Source organism: Manis pentadactyla, chromosome 1, assembly GCF_030020395.1.
Source record: "Manis pentadactyla isolate mManPen7 chromosome 1, mManPen7.hap1, whole genome shotgun sequence".
NCBI classification, from domain to species: Eukaryota; Metazoa; Chordata; class Mammalia; order Pholidota; family Manidae; genus Manis; species Manis pentadactyla.
The window spans coordinates 218,463,300-218,478,357 of record NC_080019.1 but is presented as its reverse complement, the minus strand read 5'-3'; the positions used below and the strand labels follow the sequence as shown (position 1 = coordinate 218,478,357).

Genomic DNA, 15,058 nt, shown 5'->3' with positions numbered 1-15,058 from the left:
ATTCACTTATCTAATCCCCACCATCAGCTTTATGTGGTAGGTCCTATCATACCATATTGTGGGTAAGAAAACAGAACCACAGAAATGTTCAGTAACTTGTCCAAGATCATAAGGCTCAAAAGTGGAAAGGCTGGGGGTTTGAACCCAAATGGGTGATTCGGAATCCACTCCCCTAGGCATTGGGTTAGATTCTTGGCCAGGCACAACGAAACTTGTGCCTTCAGGCATTAGAATAATAGGAGCTAATATGATCCCCCTTGTATTGAAGGTTTGGGATGTACCAGACATAGGTCATTACCTGAATCATCAATACAACATCCCTGATACATTCATATCATCATCACCTAACCATTTTACAGAAGAGCAAACAGAGGCTAAGAAACCTACCGTACACCACCAAGTACTGAGATACGAGCTTGTTCTGTCTGGTTCTGAGACCATGCAGGTCAGTAACGGCATAGTGCGGTTTCCCAGATGGCAGAGCTGGGCGTTTCTTGGGTCTTTCTCAAACAGGAAATTGAACAGTGACTTACAAGCCCCAAAGATATGTGATCTTGTCCCCCACAGACCCATTCCTTTGTTTTTATTTCTCCTTTTTGTCTTTGATAATCCCTCTCATCCAAGAAACACTATGCTGCCAGCCCCAATCCCATCCCTTCCTTTAGGAGCAATGGGAAGGGAAGAATTGTACCTATGGCAAGTGTCCTTTTCTGGAAAATATAGGATTGAGCAAAGTGAGGTTAGGGAAATGATGAAGGACTCAGGCTGGCCAGGTAAGACAAGATGGGGAAAAAAATGGGGGGGAAGAGTGTGAGTGTGTGTGCGTGAGTGTGAGAGAGAGAGAAAGCTTGTGGGCGTGCACACATGCACACACACGTGTGGCCAGAGGGTGGCTGGGAAGAATCAAGCACACAAAAACAAAGCCGCAGCTATGTGGCAGCCTGGGGCAGGGATGTAAAGGCTCTGGCTGTTCCATGGCATTAGGCAAATTATTTTCCATCCTCTCTTATCAAAAGGAGGAAATGGACGGCCCTCTTACACTCAGGTACGTGGCCTACTCCTGGGTTCAACAAAGAAATGCATATGGAGTGCCTCTTCCAGGATGGTGGGCCATGCTGGGCAAATCTTTTTCAATTCATTGTGCGTCTAAGGGCTCACTACAAGCCAAGACAAGGATTTGGCTAGAGCCAAAGAGAGACATTCCCTAACACAAAGGCAAGGCAGCCACAGTCTCTCCCTAAGCCCACCATGGCAAAGAATCAAATTAAGCCTTAAAGACAACACTTTCTTTAGATACGACCATTGAGCTATTCAAATATTGGAACATTTGGGAAATGTGGTGTTCTGGCTATGGGTCAAGAATTTTCAAATTTTTCTACACGTCAGATAAAGGGGCAATATGTCATGTGGTCTGAAACCCAGAGTACGCTTTGTAACTCCAGAGACACGGTGTCGATTCATTTATTAGAGATGCCTTCCCTGTACCCAGGGATAATGTGCACGACCAGTCCTGTGTCTCAGGACAAGCAATGCTGGGCTTTAACACCATTTCTGACGCTAAGGGCTTTCCTCTGTCTCACCCTTCCTAAGGAGGAGGGCAAGTCGGTGCCAGACTGCCATATGACTTCACCCTCTGTAATCCACATGGCACATGGAATACCCAAAGCATGTCAGTTTATCAGCAAGGTGATAACACTTGCATATTATACCTGCTTGGCACGATTTGAATGAGGCTCCTTCGGGACGCCTAAGGTTTCGCTTCCTGTTATCTGCACCTGCGCCGACTTCAGAAGCAAATAAAAACACCCAACAAAACCATATTTTAGGAGCTTATTCAAAAGCTAAGAGGTAAAACCCAATGCAATCAACACAAACCCCAAAACACAACAACAAAATAGGTAACCTAAAGTTCCGACTCACTCTATGTGAGGCAATGCCTCCTTCCATTTTTTAAGTGATCTTTGTGAAGTTCCTCATCTTTTATCTGTCTTATTTCATGGGACTTTTAACCAATGTAGGAAAAACCAGAATTATAAGAGCCAGCATCTATAAAGCTCTTCCTTCATCTGCCAGTCACTATGTGGATTATTCCATTTAATCCACAGAACAGATGGATGAGTTAAAAGTCTATTACTATGCCCTTTTACACACATACACACACACACACACACACTTATGAAAGATGAACGTGAATCAGAAAGGTGAATAGGTTTTAAGTCAAGCAACATGTATTAAGAAGCCTCTCTAAACCCATCTGCCGAACTCAAGAGTCTCTGCCCTTAACCACCAAGCCACAGTGTGACGGGCACACAGGACTGCAGTGCACCAGGATTTGGGTACGCCTGTAACGGGTGCCACAAGCCTAGATGGTGCCCTTGGCACTAATGAAACTCTCTAGCACTAGAGTTAAATGGCTTTTGCGGTTTTGTTTTGATATGTAAGTGAGAAGCTACATTTCAATGAATGGGTAAACAGTCCTTTTGGGAAAGTAGTTCCATGTAATTTGAGGAGGATGGATATTGAAAAGAAGGAAGGAAAAACATCAAAGGATCCAGCAAGGGGTTAGGGACTCAGGACACAAATCTTTCCATCACTCTCTCTTCCTGAAGGAGCATTAACATTAGGGGTAAAAAAGGGTGAGAAATGACACTTCATGGACTTCAGACTGTCATTCAACACTACTCTTGAGGGCAACTTTCCCCAGAGGCGCCCAGAAAATAGCAGGCATTAAGGTGATTCCCTATCAGTGCCTTTTTAACAGAAACTTATTAAGTTTTTGGTTTTACCAACTAATTGTATAGAATTCATTGTGTAAAAGAGAGTCTTCACCAAATACACATATTTAGGTGGTGGAGGTGGGGAGCTCAACTTAGTAAGAAATTCAAATCAAGAATTGCCCAAGACAACACCTGCCTTCTGGCCTAATGGAAAAACCAATCTGTCAGGTCTTAATTAAGAGCACAAGCTAGAAAGAAAAGGTGGCTGCTTAAACTTGGTATACTACCTAGTATAGTGTTGGTAGTTAAATTGTAACTGAAAGCCGTATCTGTTACAGAAATGGTAACTATGAATACAGATGACTCGTTTGCTTCTGGGAGGTCATTTATTTAGTAAATAAAAAGTGGAACTAGATGAATCTCATCTCTGTAAAAGATGGTACTTGGATGTCCAAGTGATGTTGCAGGAGGACACCTAAGCAAGGATGTCCAAAAATAAGCTTTGGTGAGAGTGGATCAGGAGGTAATGCTTCCTGGCCCTGTAGTAACAGTGGGTCAATAAATGAACGCATGAATGAAGTGGTGAACAAATGAGAAATAAGTAAATAAACAAGTGAATAAATGAATGCATCCATGCGTTACTTCCACGACAGTCATTGAAATAACTCACTTCTCCACGGTGTTTTATATAATCGCTAAGAAATGTGCATGTATGTGACTATCCATGACCCCTAACTGACCATGAGGGAGACAAGCTGCTCCACACCTGCCTAGATGTGGCTAAATGGACGGGAAAGTTCACCTAATGTGGGCCATGATCATTGTGGGGAGATACGGTTGGCAGGTGTGCGGTCCCTCTTCCCAACCTGCTTAGCGCACAGCCCGTTCATTCTCCAGCTGCCCTGATGGATACTGGAAACTGTGCATGGGTTACAAGTTAACAACTGTTTGCAAATGGTAAGCCATCCTGAGCGGCTTTCTCGCTCCCCTTGGGAACTAAACAGCAGACATCTTGCCAGGGAAAAATAATACAGACTGACAACAAAAACATTCAAATCACAAACCTATCAAGCCTTTGTGTAGTGTAACGTTTGACCCAAGTACAGTATCATTTCCAGTCCCTGCAGTGGAAAACTGAGGTGGCTGGGGAAAGGTAATCCAATGGACAATCTGGTAAATAGCTGGAGAGGGATGCACTAGGGTTCATGGCTGAAGACCATCTCCAGGAGAACAGCCTAGCAGGCAGCAGGCATGTAACTTAGTTTTCCTTCCCCGCCCCATTGCATCCCAGGCCTGGGGGTCTTCTCTGTGGAAAAAGCACATGCCCTTGCACATCCTGACAGAGCATCCTCTATGAAGGCAGTGGGCAGACACTGTGTCAACCTGCCTCTAGCACTCCTTAGCTTCTTGAAAAGGCCACAGGGATGTGCCAAGTCTCTCCCCCAGCCTGGCTTTGGAGGGGGGGGCACTCCTGATAAACTCATCATACCCCACCCCAGGAAAACATGTATACACCTTGACCCTGGGCCCCCAGAAATGGCCTACATCAGGTCAAAGAGCAATCCCCCCAGCATCACAGCCTCCTCAAAGCTGTCGCACACCACTGTGTCAGGAAGCACTATTGTCCCGGACAGAAGGGGCAAGGGCGAAAGAGGCCAGTAATGGGGAGACCACAGGGGAAGCTGGACAAAGTGAGAAAGCATGGGGGATCCGTTCTGCAATCTTCCCAACCTTCCTTATCACATGGTGAGGAGAAAGGAGGAGGACTGCCAAAACCATGAACGTATGGAACACAAATCCAGGGAATAGGAATCACTTTTACTAATCATAAACAGTCATCAAAAATCAAGTGTTTGCAATGAGTCAAAAGCTGTTGGGTGCTCTGCATATATCTGCTCATTGATGCCTCCGGTCAACCTGAACACAGGCTGTACTGCTGTCACTAAGGTAACCTGGGTCTCAGAGACTCAGCCATTTGCTCAGGATGCTGAAGTGACTAAGGGTCCCAGGACCAGTGCTTATTTCAGGAGAGAACAAAAACTACCTGGCCCATGGTGGAACATTCCAGGATCGTCCAATTACGTTAAAATTCTAAAACTTGGTAATAACACCAAGAAGATACATTCTTTTCTTCAAACCCTGGTGGACTTGCACCACCTTAGTGAAGCTCATTTTACATCTGTCAATGGGTCTGTCCAACGCCAAAGTACAACATCCCATAAAATGGTTTTTGCACTTGGCATGACGTGGTCCAACCACCCCCTCTGGGACATGGGGCCTAGTTAGCTTGCAACTCCCCAGGGCAGCGAATCACCCAGTGTCCCTCTGGATAAAATCAGTTCTTTAATACTTAACATTTTGGGATAAATGAAGGAAAAAAGCAGAAGGTCTTTTCTGACAATGTCTCCAGATTTTAGGTCAAGCATGCCCCTTCCAGAATGAAGGCATGGGCAGGTGACAGGAAAAGAAGGTAGTCAAAGCAGTCAGATCCTGAGGGAAGGGCTGCAGAAGAAAAAAAGGAAAGAGCAAGCAAGGTCATGGTAACTAATTTAACCCTGTAAATCCCTCATAGGGCCTTGCAAGATGCCTGCAGAGAATACCTAGTCCAGAAGATGACCAGTATTTCACACTCAATGGATCTTCCAACACAGGAAAGATAATGTGCTCTAAGAGGAATCTGCAGCCCCATCTAGATTCAGTAGCAGACAAAGCCAAGATTGCTGAGTAAGAGAAGCATAGGAGCGCCTCCACCTGCCATGCCTGTCCCAGCCAGGGCCTCCTGTTTGCAGGGAAGGAAACCTTGGTGTAAAGAATCAAAGCCCTTCAAGACGGTTTATGAATCCCAAGCAGAGCCAGCTTCATGGGTGTGTGAGCTGTGCAGTCACACAGGGCACCATGCTCAGAAAGGGCCCTGAATTTGATTAAATGCTCTGCTGTCACCTTCCTGAAATTCTTAATATTTAGCAAGGAACCCAAATGTTAACTTTGCGCTGGGCCCTAAAAATCATGCAGCTAGTCCACTCCCACTTTTTGTGGGTTCTCTGAATTTTCAAAAGCCTCATAAGACTTAGACATGACTTTTTTCTTTTTTTTTTTTTTTTACAGATATCTTGTTTCATGGGCTATTTACACTCTATGTGACATGGCCAGGTTGCCTGAGATTCTTAAAAACTGGTATTTAATGCATACAGCAAGCATTTCTGCACCTCAGCCATAATACCTGATTCAACCTGCAAACCAAATGTGCTCAGTAGGACTGTCAGAACCCACAGAAAAGCAAGACACAGCCTTCCCTAGTACGCATGAAGGAGGGATGATGGGACAGGGCGCATTTCTACCCTCAATGGGTTGTGAAAATCAGAACCCCTCTCTGCAACTCAGTTCCCGATCCTCAGCCTTGTCCTGTTTCATCCACAATAAACCATTCGCCTCCCATACATGCACACACACATACATACACACAGATATACCATGTGTAACACACGTATCCAGAGAAAAAACTTGCAACTCCAGAGGCTAATATCTACTTGGTCCCACATATATCACAAACATGAAAGAAACAGTTTGGTCCTTAAGTGCTGTCCCCAAGTATCGTTCTTCACAGAGGAAAAAAATTTAAATGCATATATCGGAAGTAGTTAGCAGCAATTGTAGAGAAGACCCTGTGATATGGAAAAATGACCTTGACACAGTGTAAAATGTAGAATAAAAGCTTGTAAAGAAAAAAAAAACATGGAAGGCATGACCTGCGTACTTTGCTTTGAAAGAAAGTACATCCGCAGGTATGTACACTCACATATACACATATATGTATGTGTACAGACACGGGTGTGGGTAGGACTGTGAGGAGCAGGGCTGGATTTGATCCCAGTGGCCATCTCACGCCACCAACACCACATCCCTCCTCTGAAGCACGGTCTCCTCGGTGGCAGAGGGGTGGCCCACATCAGCCATCACTCTCCCAGTCCTCTACAGCGCTCATGGGCCCTATCTCTGGGGGTCAGGTCAGCCTGGGAAGCTCCCCAACAAATGCCCCACGTCTCAAAAGCAAACTGGCCCCTGCCTGCCTCCTAGTTCTCACAGGAAACTGTAGTACTCACATAGCATGGATTTTCAAGGGACATAAAGACTTTTTTTTTTAAGAGATGGATAATCTTCATGGGTTTCTTATGACCCAGGATATTTTTTTAATTAGAACTTATTTTTTTACAACAAGCTTAAATTACAGAAAAATGAAGGGGAAGGTACAGAGACTTCCCATTTGCCCCCTGTCCCCACACACCCAATAGTCTGGCCCCTGATCAATATTCTGCCCCAGAGGGGTACACTGGCTACAACCCATGAGTCTACACTGGCCCATCATCACCAATGCCTGTAGTTCACATTACAGCACTGTCCATCACTCTTGGTGTTGTATATTCTTTGAGTTGGGACAAATGTACAATGACATGTACCCATCAGTATGGCATCATACAGAGTATTTTCAGTGCCTTAAAAATCCTCTGTGCTCTACCTACTTAACCCTCTCCCCCTGAACACTGGCAACCACTGATCTTACTGTCTCCACAGTTTTGCCTTTTCCAGAAGTCATGTAGTTGGAACCATACACTATGTATTTCAGATTGACTTCTTTCACTCAGTAATATGCATTTACTAAACCTCCATGTCTCCTCATGGCTTGACGGCTTGTTTCTTTTTAGTGCTGAATAATATTCCCCTTTCTGGATGTACCATTGTTATGATTTATCCATTCAACTACTGAAGGACATCTTGATTGCTTCCAAGTCTTGGCAATTATAAATAAAGCTGCTAGAAACATCCAAATCAAGTTTTTGTGTGGACATACATTTTCAACTCCTTTGGGCAAATACCAAGGAGTGTGATTGCTGGATATGATAGGAGTATGTTCGGTTTTATAACAAACCACTAAACCATACTCCAATGTGGCTATACTATTTTCATTCCCACAAACAATGAATGAGAGTACATTTTTGAAAACATTATTTCTAAAACCCTCTCCAGCCCAAGGATCTTTTACATGGCTATTTACTGAGTTTCTGATATTTCCTAAACATCAATGGAAGTTCAAGGAAAGTTCCAGCTTTCTGATGCCTCTTCTTGGCACACTCACACAGGGCGCACGGTCAGCCTCCTCCAGATTTTCCCGTTCTGGAACAGAAGCTGTTTGGTGAGCCACGTTCTATGACCACCCAGGATCTGAATTATCCACCCGTGTTCAAAAACACAGAGGGATCCGGCATAATTAAGAGCATTAAGCAATCATCTCAGCCCAAAGAGGCAGGTGAAGAAAATAACAGAGTTTCAGCAGCATTTTGGGAAATAAATTCCACAGCTTTTCACCAAGTTGAAAGCTTGGCTTTGGACACACATGAGAATGAGCCTGGCCTGATCTGAGCTCCCAGTGGACATCTGCCAGATCACAACAGTTGACCCAATTGGTCCGCCTTACCACAGAAAAGGCCACTGCTACAAGAGCAGATGGTACCACTGGTAAGAGCCACCATGGACGGACAAGATAGCGGATGGGAAACTGGAAGAACATGGCTGGCGCCACTGGGCTGGGAGTCCTTGCTTTTAAGGGGAACATTTTTACAATGCATCTTTAAGAAAACGACATCATAGCGGCCTTCGATCTGATTTTCTTCCTTTATAGATATCCATCACTTTTTCTTTATGTCCTATAAAACACAGCTAATTATTCTTTTATTTTTCTCTCTTGCCACTTGGTGCTGTTCTATAGCAGTAAAACTGCTGAACTCAATCCAGGGAAGGATGTCTTCTAGGGAGAATTGCAAGAAACCTCTTTGCAACAAAAAAGGCAATGTCAATGTGCTCCCACAGTGTTTCAGGAACCTAGAAAAAGATGCTAAGTTACAAGTATTCCTTCGCTTTAAATAAACCATTAAATATGACTTTGTTATGAGAAACTCAATTTTTTAAAAAAAATTAAAGCCATTGTTTAATGGGTAACACTGACGCTAATGATCCTTGTTTAACACACACACACACATCTTTTAAAAAAAGCATTATCCAAACATGCCTCCTTTGTTATATTTTTCTCCATTCTTCAGGGAAATACTATCTACCTTAGACTCATTTTGTTTAACATCTCGGGTCATTTATGCTATTTGCTGAGTATCTGATATTCCTCATAAAATGTCAGTACAAATACCCAAGTTGTCTAGGAGGAAAAAAAAACTTTTCCAGCCCTCTCTGGCTGGTCAAGGTAAACATCGCGATGGCCCGAGTCAGTGAGCCACATTGACACAAATGCCTTTTCTCTTTCCTCTTAAATTACAAAAGATTATCATTTTATTCAGCAATGAGCCTGACTAAATCGAAACTCTGTACATCAGAATTAAATATGTTCCAGACACTCAGAATGAACAGTGTATTATTTATCACTAATATTTAATGACAAGAAAAGCTGATAACTCTCTCCGATTATACCACTGATTTCATCGAGCTATGCATCACCGATTCTTTTGGTCATTAGCATAATCACAGAGCATCAACTCTGGCTTATGCAGCAAGTTTGATAACATGGCTGAAAGTAGACACGCACTATTTTAAAAACATGTTCTGATTTTCATCTGAGTATATCTTTATTTATATGGCTTTCTTGCCATAAAGATGCCAGTCCTTTAAAATATGCAGAAATCACTTTCTACACAGAAGAACAAGGTGCTATATCACAAGGATACAGAAGTATAAAGCGCCTATTAATTAAACATCGTTTTTTAACTTGCTACCCTGCATATGAAACTGTGAAGTTCTAAGCCAAGTCTTTAAAAAAGAATGAGAAAATGGCTAGGCTCCTTCAAATGAATAACCTTTAAATGTAAGAGATCAGCCACTTGATATATATATATATTTTTTTAAATTGTATTCCCTGGCAAATGTTTGACTTTAAAGTTTTTCCCTCCCCCAAAAAACACACTGGCAAATAAACAAATGACAAAGTTCAGGTCAGGACTGACAGTTTCACATTAATCCAAAATTTTCAATGAACAAGTACTGCAGAATGCTGCTGGGTTATAAGTTCAAGTGTAAAGACCTTGTCTTGAATCAATATTCAGCACTTCAAAAGGTTCACATGGAAAAATGAATAAACTACAGTTACATGTACCCACACAGATGAATTTTACTAACTCTATTGAACAAAAAAAGCAAGTACTAAAGAATACATAGAGGATACCATCAATATCAATCTTGAACATGTGAAAGAAAAACCCTTTATTTTGGGGAATGCATGCATAGGTATTAAAAGTATAAGAAATCCATGGCATGAAAAACATCCAGCTGAGAGCTGAGGTCACCCCCAGGAGAGAAGGATAAGGGCAAGATGACAGAGGGACATGCCAGGCACCTCTTCAACCTGGATCATTCTTTGAATTGCATTCTTTCTAAGCTGAGCAGCGGGTACATAGGTAACTCACTGAATCATTCTTTGAATTACACATTTTTATGTGTCTCCCACATTTCATATTAAAAATGGAAAGGTACAAGCATATAATTTTCAGAGAAACAGCTTTGTAAATATCTGCCAGATTTCTCTCCCCAAAAGTTGTTCTCAATTCAAAGATCAAAGTGCTTGAAGGCCAAGGCATCACATATAGTCAGCAAGTGGGGTGCGTGTTACCACTAAAGGCCTGCATCCCAACATGAAACCCATTTCCACTGTTTTCCAAAGTGCTTGTTCTAGGAATGACTTCATAGCATCTTACTACACTGATGGACAGTGACTGAAATTGGGGGTGGGGGAGGAGAACTTGACAATATGGGTGAATGTTGAAACTACAATGCTGTTCATATGAAACCTTCATAAGACTGCATATCAATGACACTTTAATGAAAAAAATAATAATAATAACAAAATGCTTGTTCCTCCCTTAAAGAATTCTTCCCCCATCAGTTCTCTGCTTTGGGGAAGTTATCTCTGACACAGAGATGCTCTCCACCCTTAGGAAAAATGACCCCCCTGTTTCCTAATGGAAACAAACAAAAACAAATAGAGAAATGAGATCACCACATATCTTTTAAATTTCATGTTGACAAGAAAAAGCATGTAATACAGGTGCAGGAAGAATAAATTGGGAAAACAAACCTTGTGGGTGATTTCTGGACAAAGGGGTATAAGAAAGAAGAAAATTTTCACCAGATGGGGAGTATCTTCCTCCTTAGCCTCATCCTCAGCCTGGACTATTTAAATCTTGTGTTGCAGTGGCCATCGGACAGCGAGACACAAGGGAGATGCGCCCCCAGTCAGTGACAAGCAGGATAATTTGCCTCTACAAGCGTAAGAATTTGTTGTAAGCTTCCCAAAGTTATGACTGTGCATCTGCTGTCAACATGCCTCACGCTGCAGCAAAAGCCATTATTTAGAAAGTAAGATGAGTGCGTTTAAGCAGTTGAACCCTTCCTAAAACCCCAAGCAGGCACGCAAAACAGCAAGACTACAACATGCCTTCATAAGACCCTAAAAGAAAACCCGAGACTAACTTTTCTATTCTAATAGAGATTATCTTCTCCAAAATTATTTACTGTTGAAGGTGGCCAGCGACAGTCTCTAAAGATGCTCCACCCGCTTCTCAAAGTCCAGCCTGCCTCTTCCTAAGTAATTAAATGCAGCAAACTTTCTATTTGAAATTTCCTATAATACAGCATGAAAAAGGGTCTGTCATTGATTCCCTAAGGGTAAATCAGTTAATTACTTAACCTTTCTTAATGAAATGATTAACATCCTTTCAACAAACAAGGCAGAACTATTTAACGTCACACTGTAGATTTCATCAACCAGTGACAGGAAGAAAACTGTGTGTCCTCTCTGGTGGCACCTTTTATTTTTCCAATTAGTTCCACTTTTCATCTTTCACAGAAACCCTGTATTTAAGGGTAGAGACACTCTAGTTTTAAAACGTGGCCCAGAGATTTTTCTTTAAAGTACTTCAGGGTCTGAACAGAAATGAAAGAACTTGGCCTGACAGAAGTATTCCAAATACCACCTGGCCCTAGAGACAAAGCAACTGGGAAGGTCCAAACATAAAAACAATTGCCAACTTTTTGGTAACTATTAAAATCAAGCCACACCCAGAGTCAAATGGAAATTTGTTCTTAATTTAGGTGAGGGCATTTTAGACAAAAACTGTATTGCTGGTTAACTTCAAAAGGCACATCACGAATATGGACGAAAAATGTCTGTACAACCTTTATTTCAATAACTCCTTTGATCTGAGTGGTGAGATCTTTAGCTGAAGCCCTGAATATTTAAACAAGCCTCCCTGGCATTTTATCTTCCTTTATCTCATAATCTTGTAGGATGCCTTCTTCTTAGGTTTCTGCTTTCTTTATTTGTGTGCTATCACTGGCTAAGCTATTCCCATCAATATTCCTGCAGGCCCCGTCACATACGACGACAGAGAATTTCCCAAGATGCCTTGGGAAATCAAAATACTTGTGCCAGCAGGGTTAATCTAATGAGTCAACAGTTGAGATTTTTAAATCAAGATGAAATACTCAGAGAAGAAAAAAAAAAAAAAAAAGAAGAAGAAGGCACAAAAAGCCATTTGATTCTAATGGTAGCCACAACATGACAACACCCATCGGAAACCTGGGTACAAACAAGGCATCATGTAAAAGGAAATGTCTGCTACTTGGTGGGAACTACCAATGTTCCAGGCTGTTCCTTCCACTGTGTGGAACTATGAAGCTCTTTTATGCCTCTCTTTCTCTAAGTACTTAACATTTCTTTTGGTTCTGGACTCTGAAAAGGAGCCCCTATTCCTCTCAGGGTTCATGAGGTCCAAGCAGTTAAACTAAACCCTTAAGAGTTGTAGGCACTAATCCACAATGCCTCTGATCACTAAGGAGTCCAGTTCTCCCACTTCGGTGAGCATCAGAGTTACGTGGGGGGCTTTTTAAAAATGCAAAGGCTGGCCCCACCCCAGGCACGGCTTAGTCAGGAGCAGGGCAGCTACATCCGTGGTTGGAACCACAGCTCCACTGTGATTCCAATTCCTGTGCATACTTAAAAACCACTGGTTTTTTGTTCTTAATAGAAATCCGAACACCTTAAAAATAATACAGGCCTCAAGATATTTTCATCAATAAAGTCCAAGTGAAGATAAAGAGTTCAGTTCCAGAATTCCTAGCAGCATAAAATACTGGGTCCATGGTCCCCGGCGGAATGTGCTCCAGAATTAGCAGGGAAAGCTTGTGAAAAATGCACACTCTCATGTCAGCAAAAATTCGGATTCAAGAATCTTTACTTTAACAAATCTCCTCACAAACACACACATACAACCCGAAAGCAGGTGAGCAAGGGGCCCCTGAAACATGCTGAATGAGGACAAACTGCAACCTCCTTCCACTTCACACCTGAGCATGTATGTCCCATCTTTGTGCTCACCTGTACCCAGGAGAGGACACCTCTGATCAGGTGGGCATCACAACTCAGGGGAGAGGCTCTGAGATAGGAGAAACTCAAATCACACCCTCTCCCCAGAGCTGCGGTCACCAGCCCGAATGCACCAACATCATCTTAATGAGCAATAACAGCACCTACGCCATTAGATCACTAAACTCGAAGAACATTACCTTAAAATACTATCCCTGATTCAGAGAACCTAGAGCAGAGAAAGTCACATTGTAATTCAACTGCAGAGCTGGGAGCGAGAAAAAAGAAAGCTCACAAATTCTCCTTTTGAGTTTGATATCAGAAAAATTATTCAGTGTTCTAGTAAATAAAGCTGATCACAGAATTAGCCAAAATCAGAGAATCTGGCAAAATCTGGACATCCACCTGACTACTTATAAATGTATATGCATCCAAAATATAAAATTCAGGAAAAAAAATCTTCATCCTATCCTAAGGTGATCTGTTCTATTTCATATAAACACGGACCCAGTAATGTCATGCTCAGATGCATTCTTTTCCCTCAGTAAACTGTACTGTAACATGCCATCCTCTGGTATCTTCAAACTGTTGAAATAAAACAGAATCACATGAGCTTTCTAGTCAATGGTTCTTCCATTTCAGCTGGTTGTCTGAATTAGCAGCAGTTGGAGGAAATAAACCCATCAGTGTTCCGGAGTACAGAACTAAAAAGTAAATACAATACGTGAACACGATTTTGTATATTTTCATGTTCTTTAAAAAAAAACAAAAAAACAACCATTTTATTAAAAATGTGATTTGGAAAGAAAGTGCAATTAGCTTTGCACAGGCACAGCCGAGATGTTCCTGAACACACCAGACATATGTAAATATTTCGTGATATCAGTTCCATTTGAGTAGACCTGTCAAGATATTTACAGGGCTTGACAGTACTTCTGTCTTTAATTAAATTTTTGCCCAGATACTTTAATGTAATTTAAATAGATTATTAGTTGTCAGGATCTAATATAAATTTTGTTTATGATTTAGTTACTTTAAGTACTCGGATTGAAGAAACTAATTTAACCCCATGACTGCATGGCTTTAAGCTCAAGACGAGATCACTAAAAAGCTTCTGCACACTTTTGCACTTTCTCAACAATCTTAAATTACTACAACTTAATTGCAAATATCCAGACACAAAATTAAGCCTCCTCTCCCCTGTTTTGTTTTTTTTTTTAACAAAATAGCTTAGGGAGGGTCTTCAGGAAAAATCCATTTATATTTGTTCGGGTACAGGGTTCTTCCCTCCCAGTAGCTAGCTAGGTAGGAAATGCTTCGCTCATTTTAAATCCCATAAAACAACTACCAAACAAACACCTGTTGTGCACAAGGTAGGGCATATATTAAAAACTGGCGTCAGGGGATTTCAAAAAGAAAAACAAGCCTTGCAGAGATCTCCACAAGCTGATTTGGTCAACAGATTTCATGACTGAGTACAACAGCGTAAGGAAAAGGGTACCACTCCCAGCACAACCTCCCCATGAATGGGAACTGGCTTCTAAATAAGGACTGAAAAATGCCTTAGCACAAACGGACTGCCATTAACAAGAATAATTTATTGAAGAAACAATTGTCTTTCCCGCCTGCTATGCACTTCACCCCACTGCACTTCCTCTTTCCAGAATACCAGCCTTGTAGCCATAATTGCAAGAACATTATCTATGGGATGCAAAACCAAAGCCTTTCTTGAAATCAAACATCCCTACAACATTTTTTTTTAGGGTGGCGACACAAGCCAGATCTGCTTAATTTCCATTAACCACATCGTCATATGCACATTGAAATAAACTATGTAGATCCAGGGGCAAAAAGAAAGCCAACACGGTCAGGCATAAGATACCCCATATTTGGTCAGGTTTTCCCATTTCAGGAATTTGTCTCA

General features: G+C 41.9%; 1 protein-coding gene across 5 annotated transcripts in view; it reads right to left on the bottom strand.

Moving 5' to 3' along the window:
• The window catches only part of FOXP1 (forkhead box P1), a 568,729-nt gene that overhangs the window by 538,425 nt on the left and 15,246 nt on the right, over positions 1–15,058 (bottom strand). The window contains exon 3 of one of the 5 annotated variants that reach the window (XM_057507378.1): positions 10,846–11,029. The exons of the other annotated variants lie outside the window; for them this stretch is intronic. The gene's annotated coding sequence lies outside the window, so the exon portion shown is untranslated. The remainder of the gene's footprint in view (positions 1–10,845; positions 11,030–15,058) is intronic. 5 annotated transcript variants of the gene reach the window in all.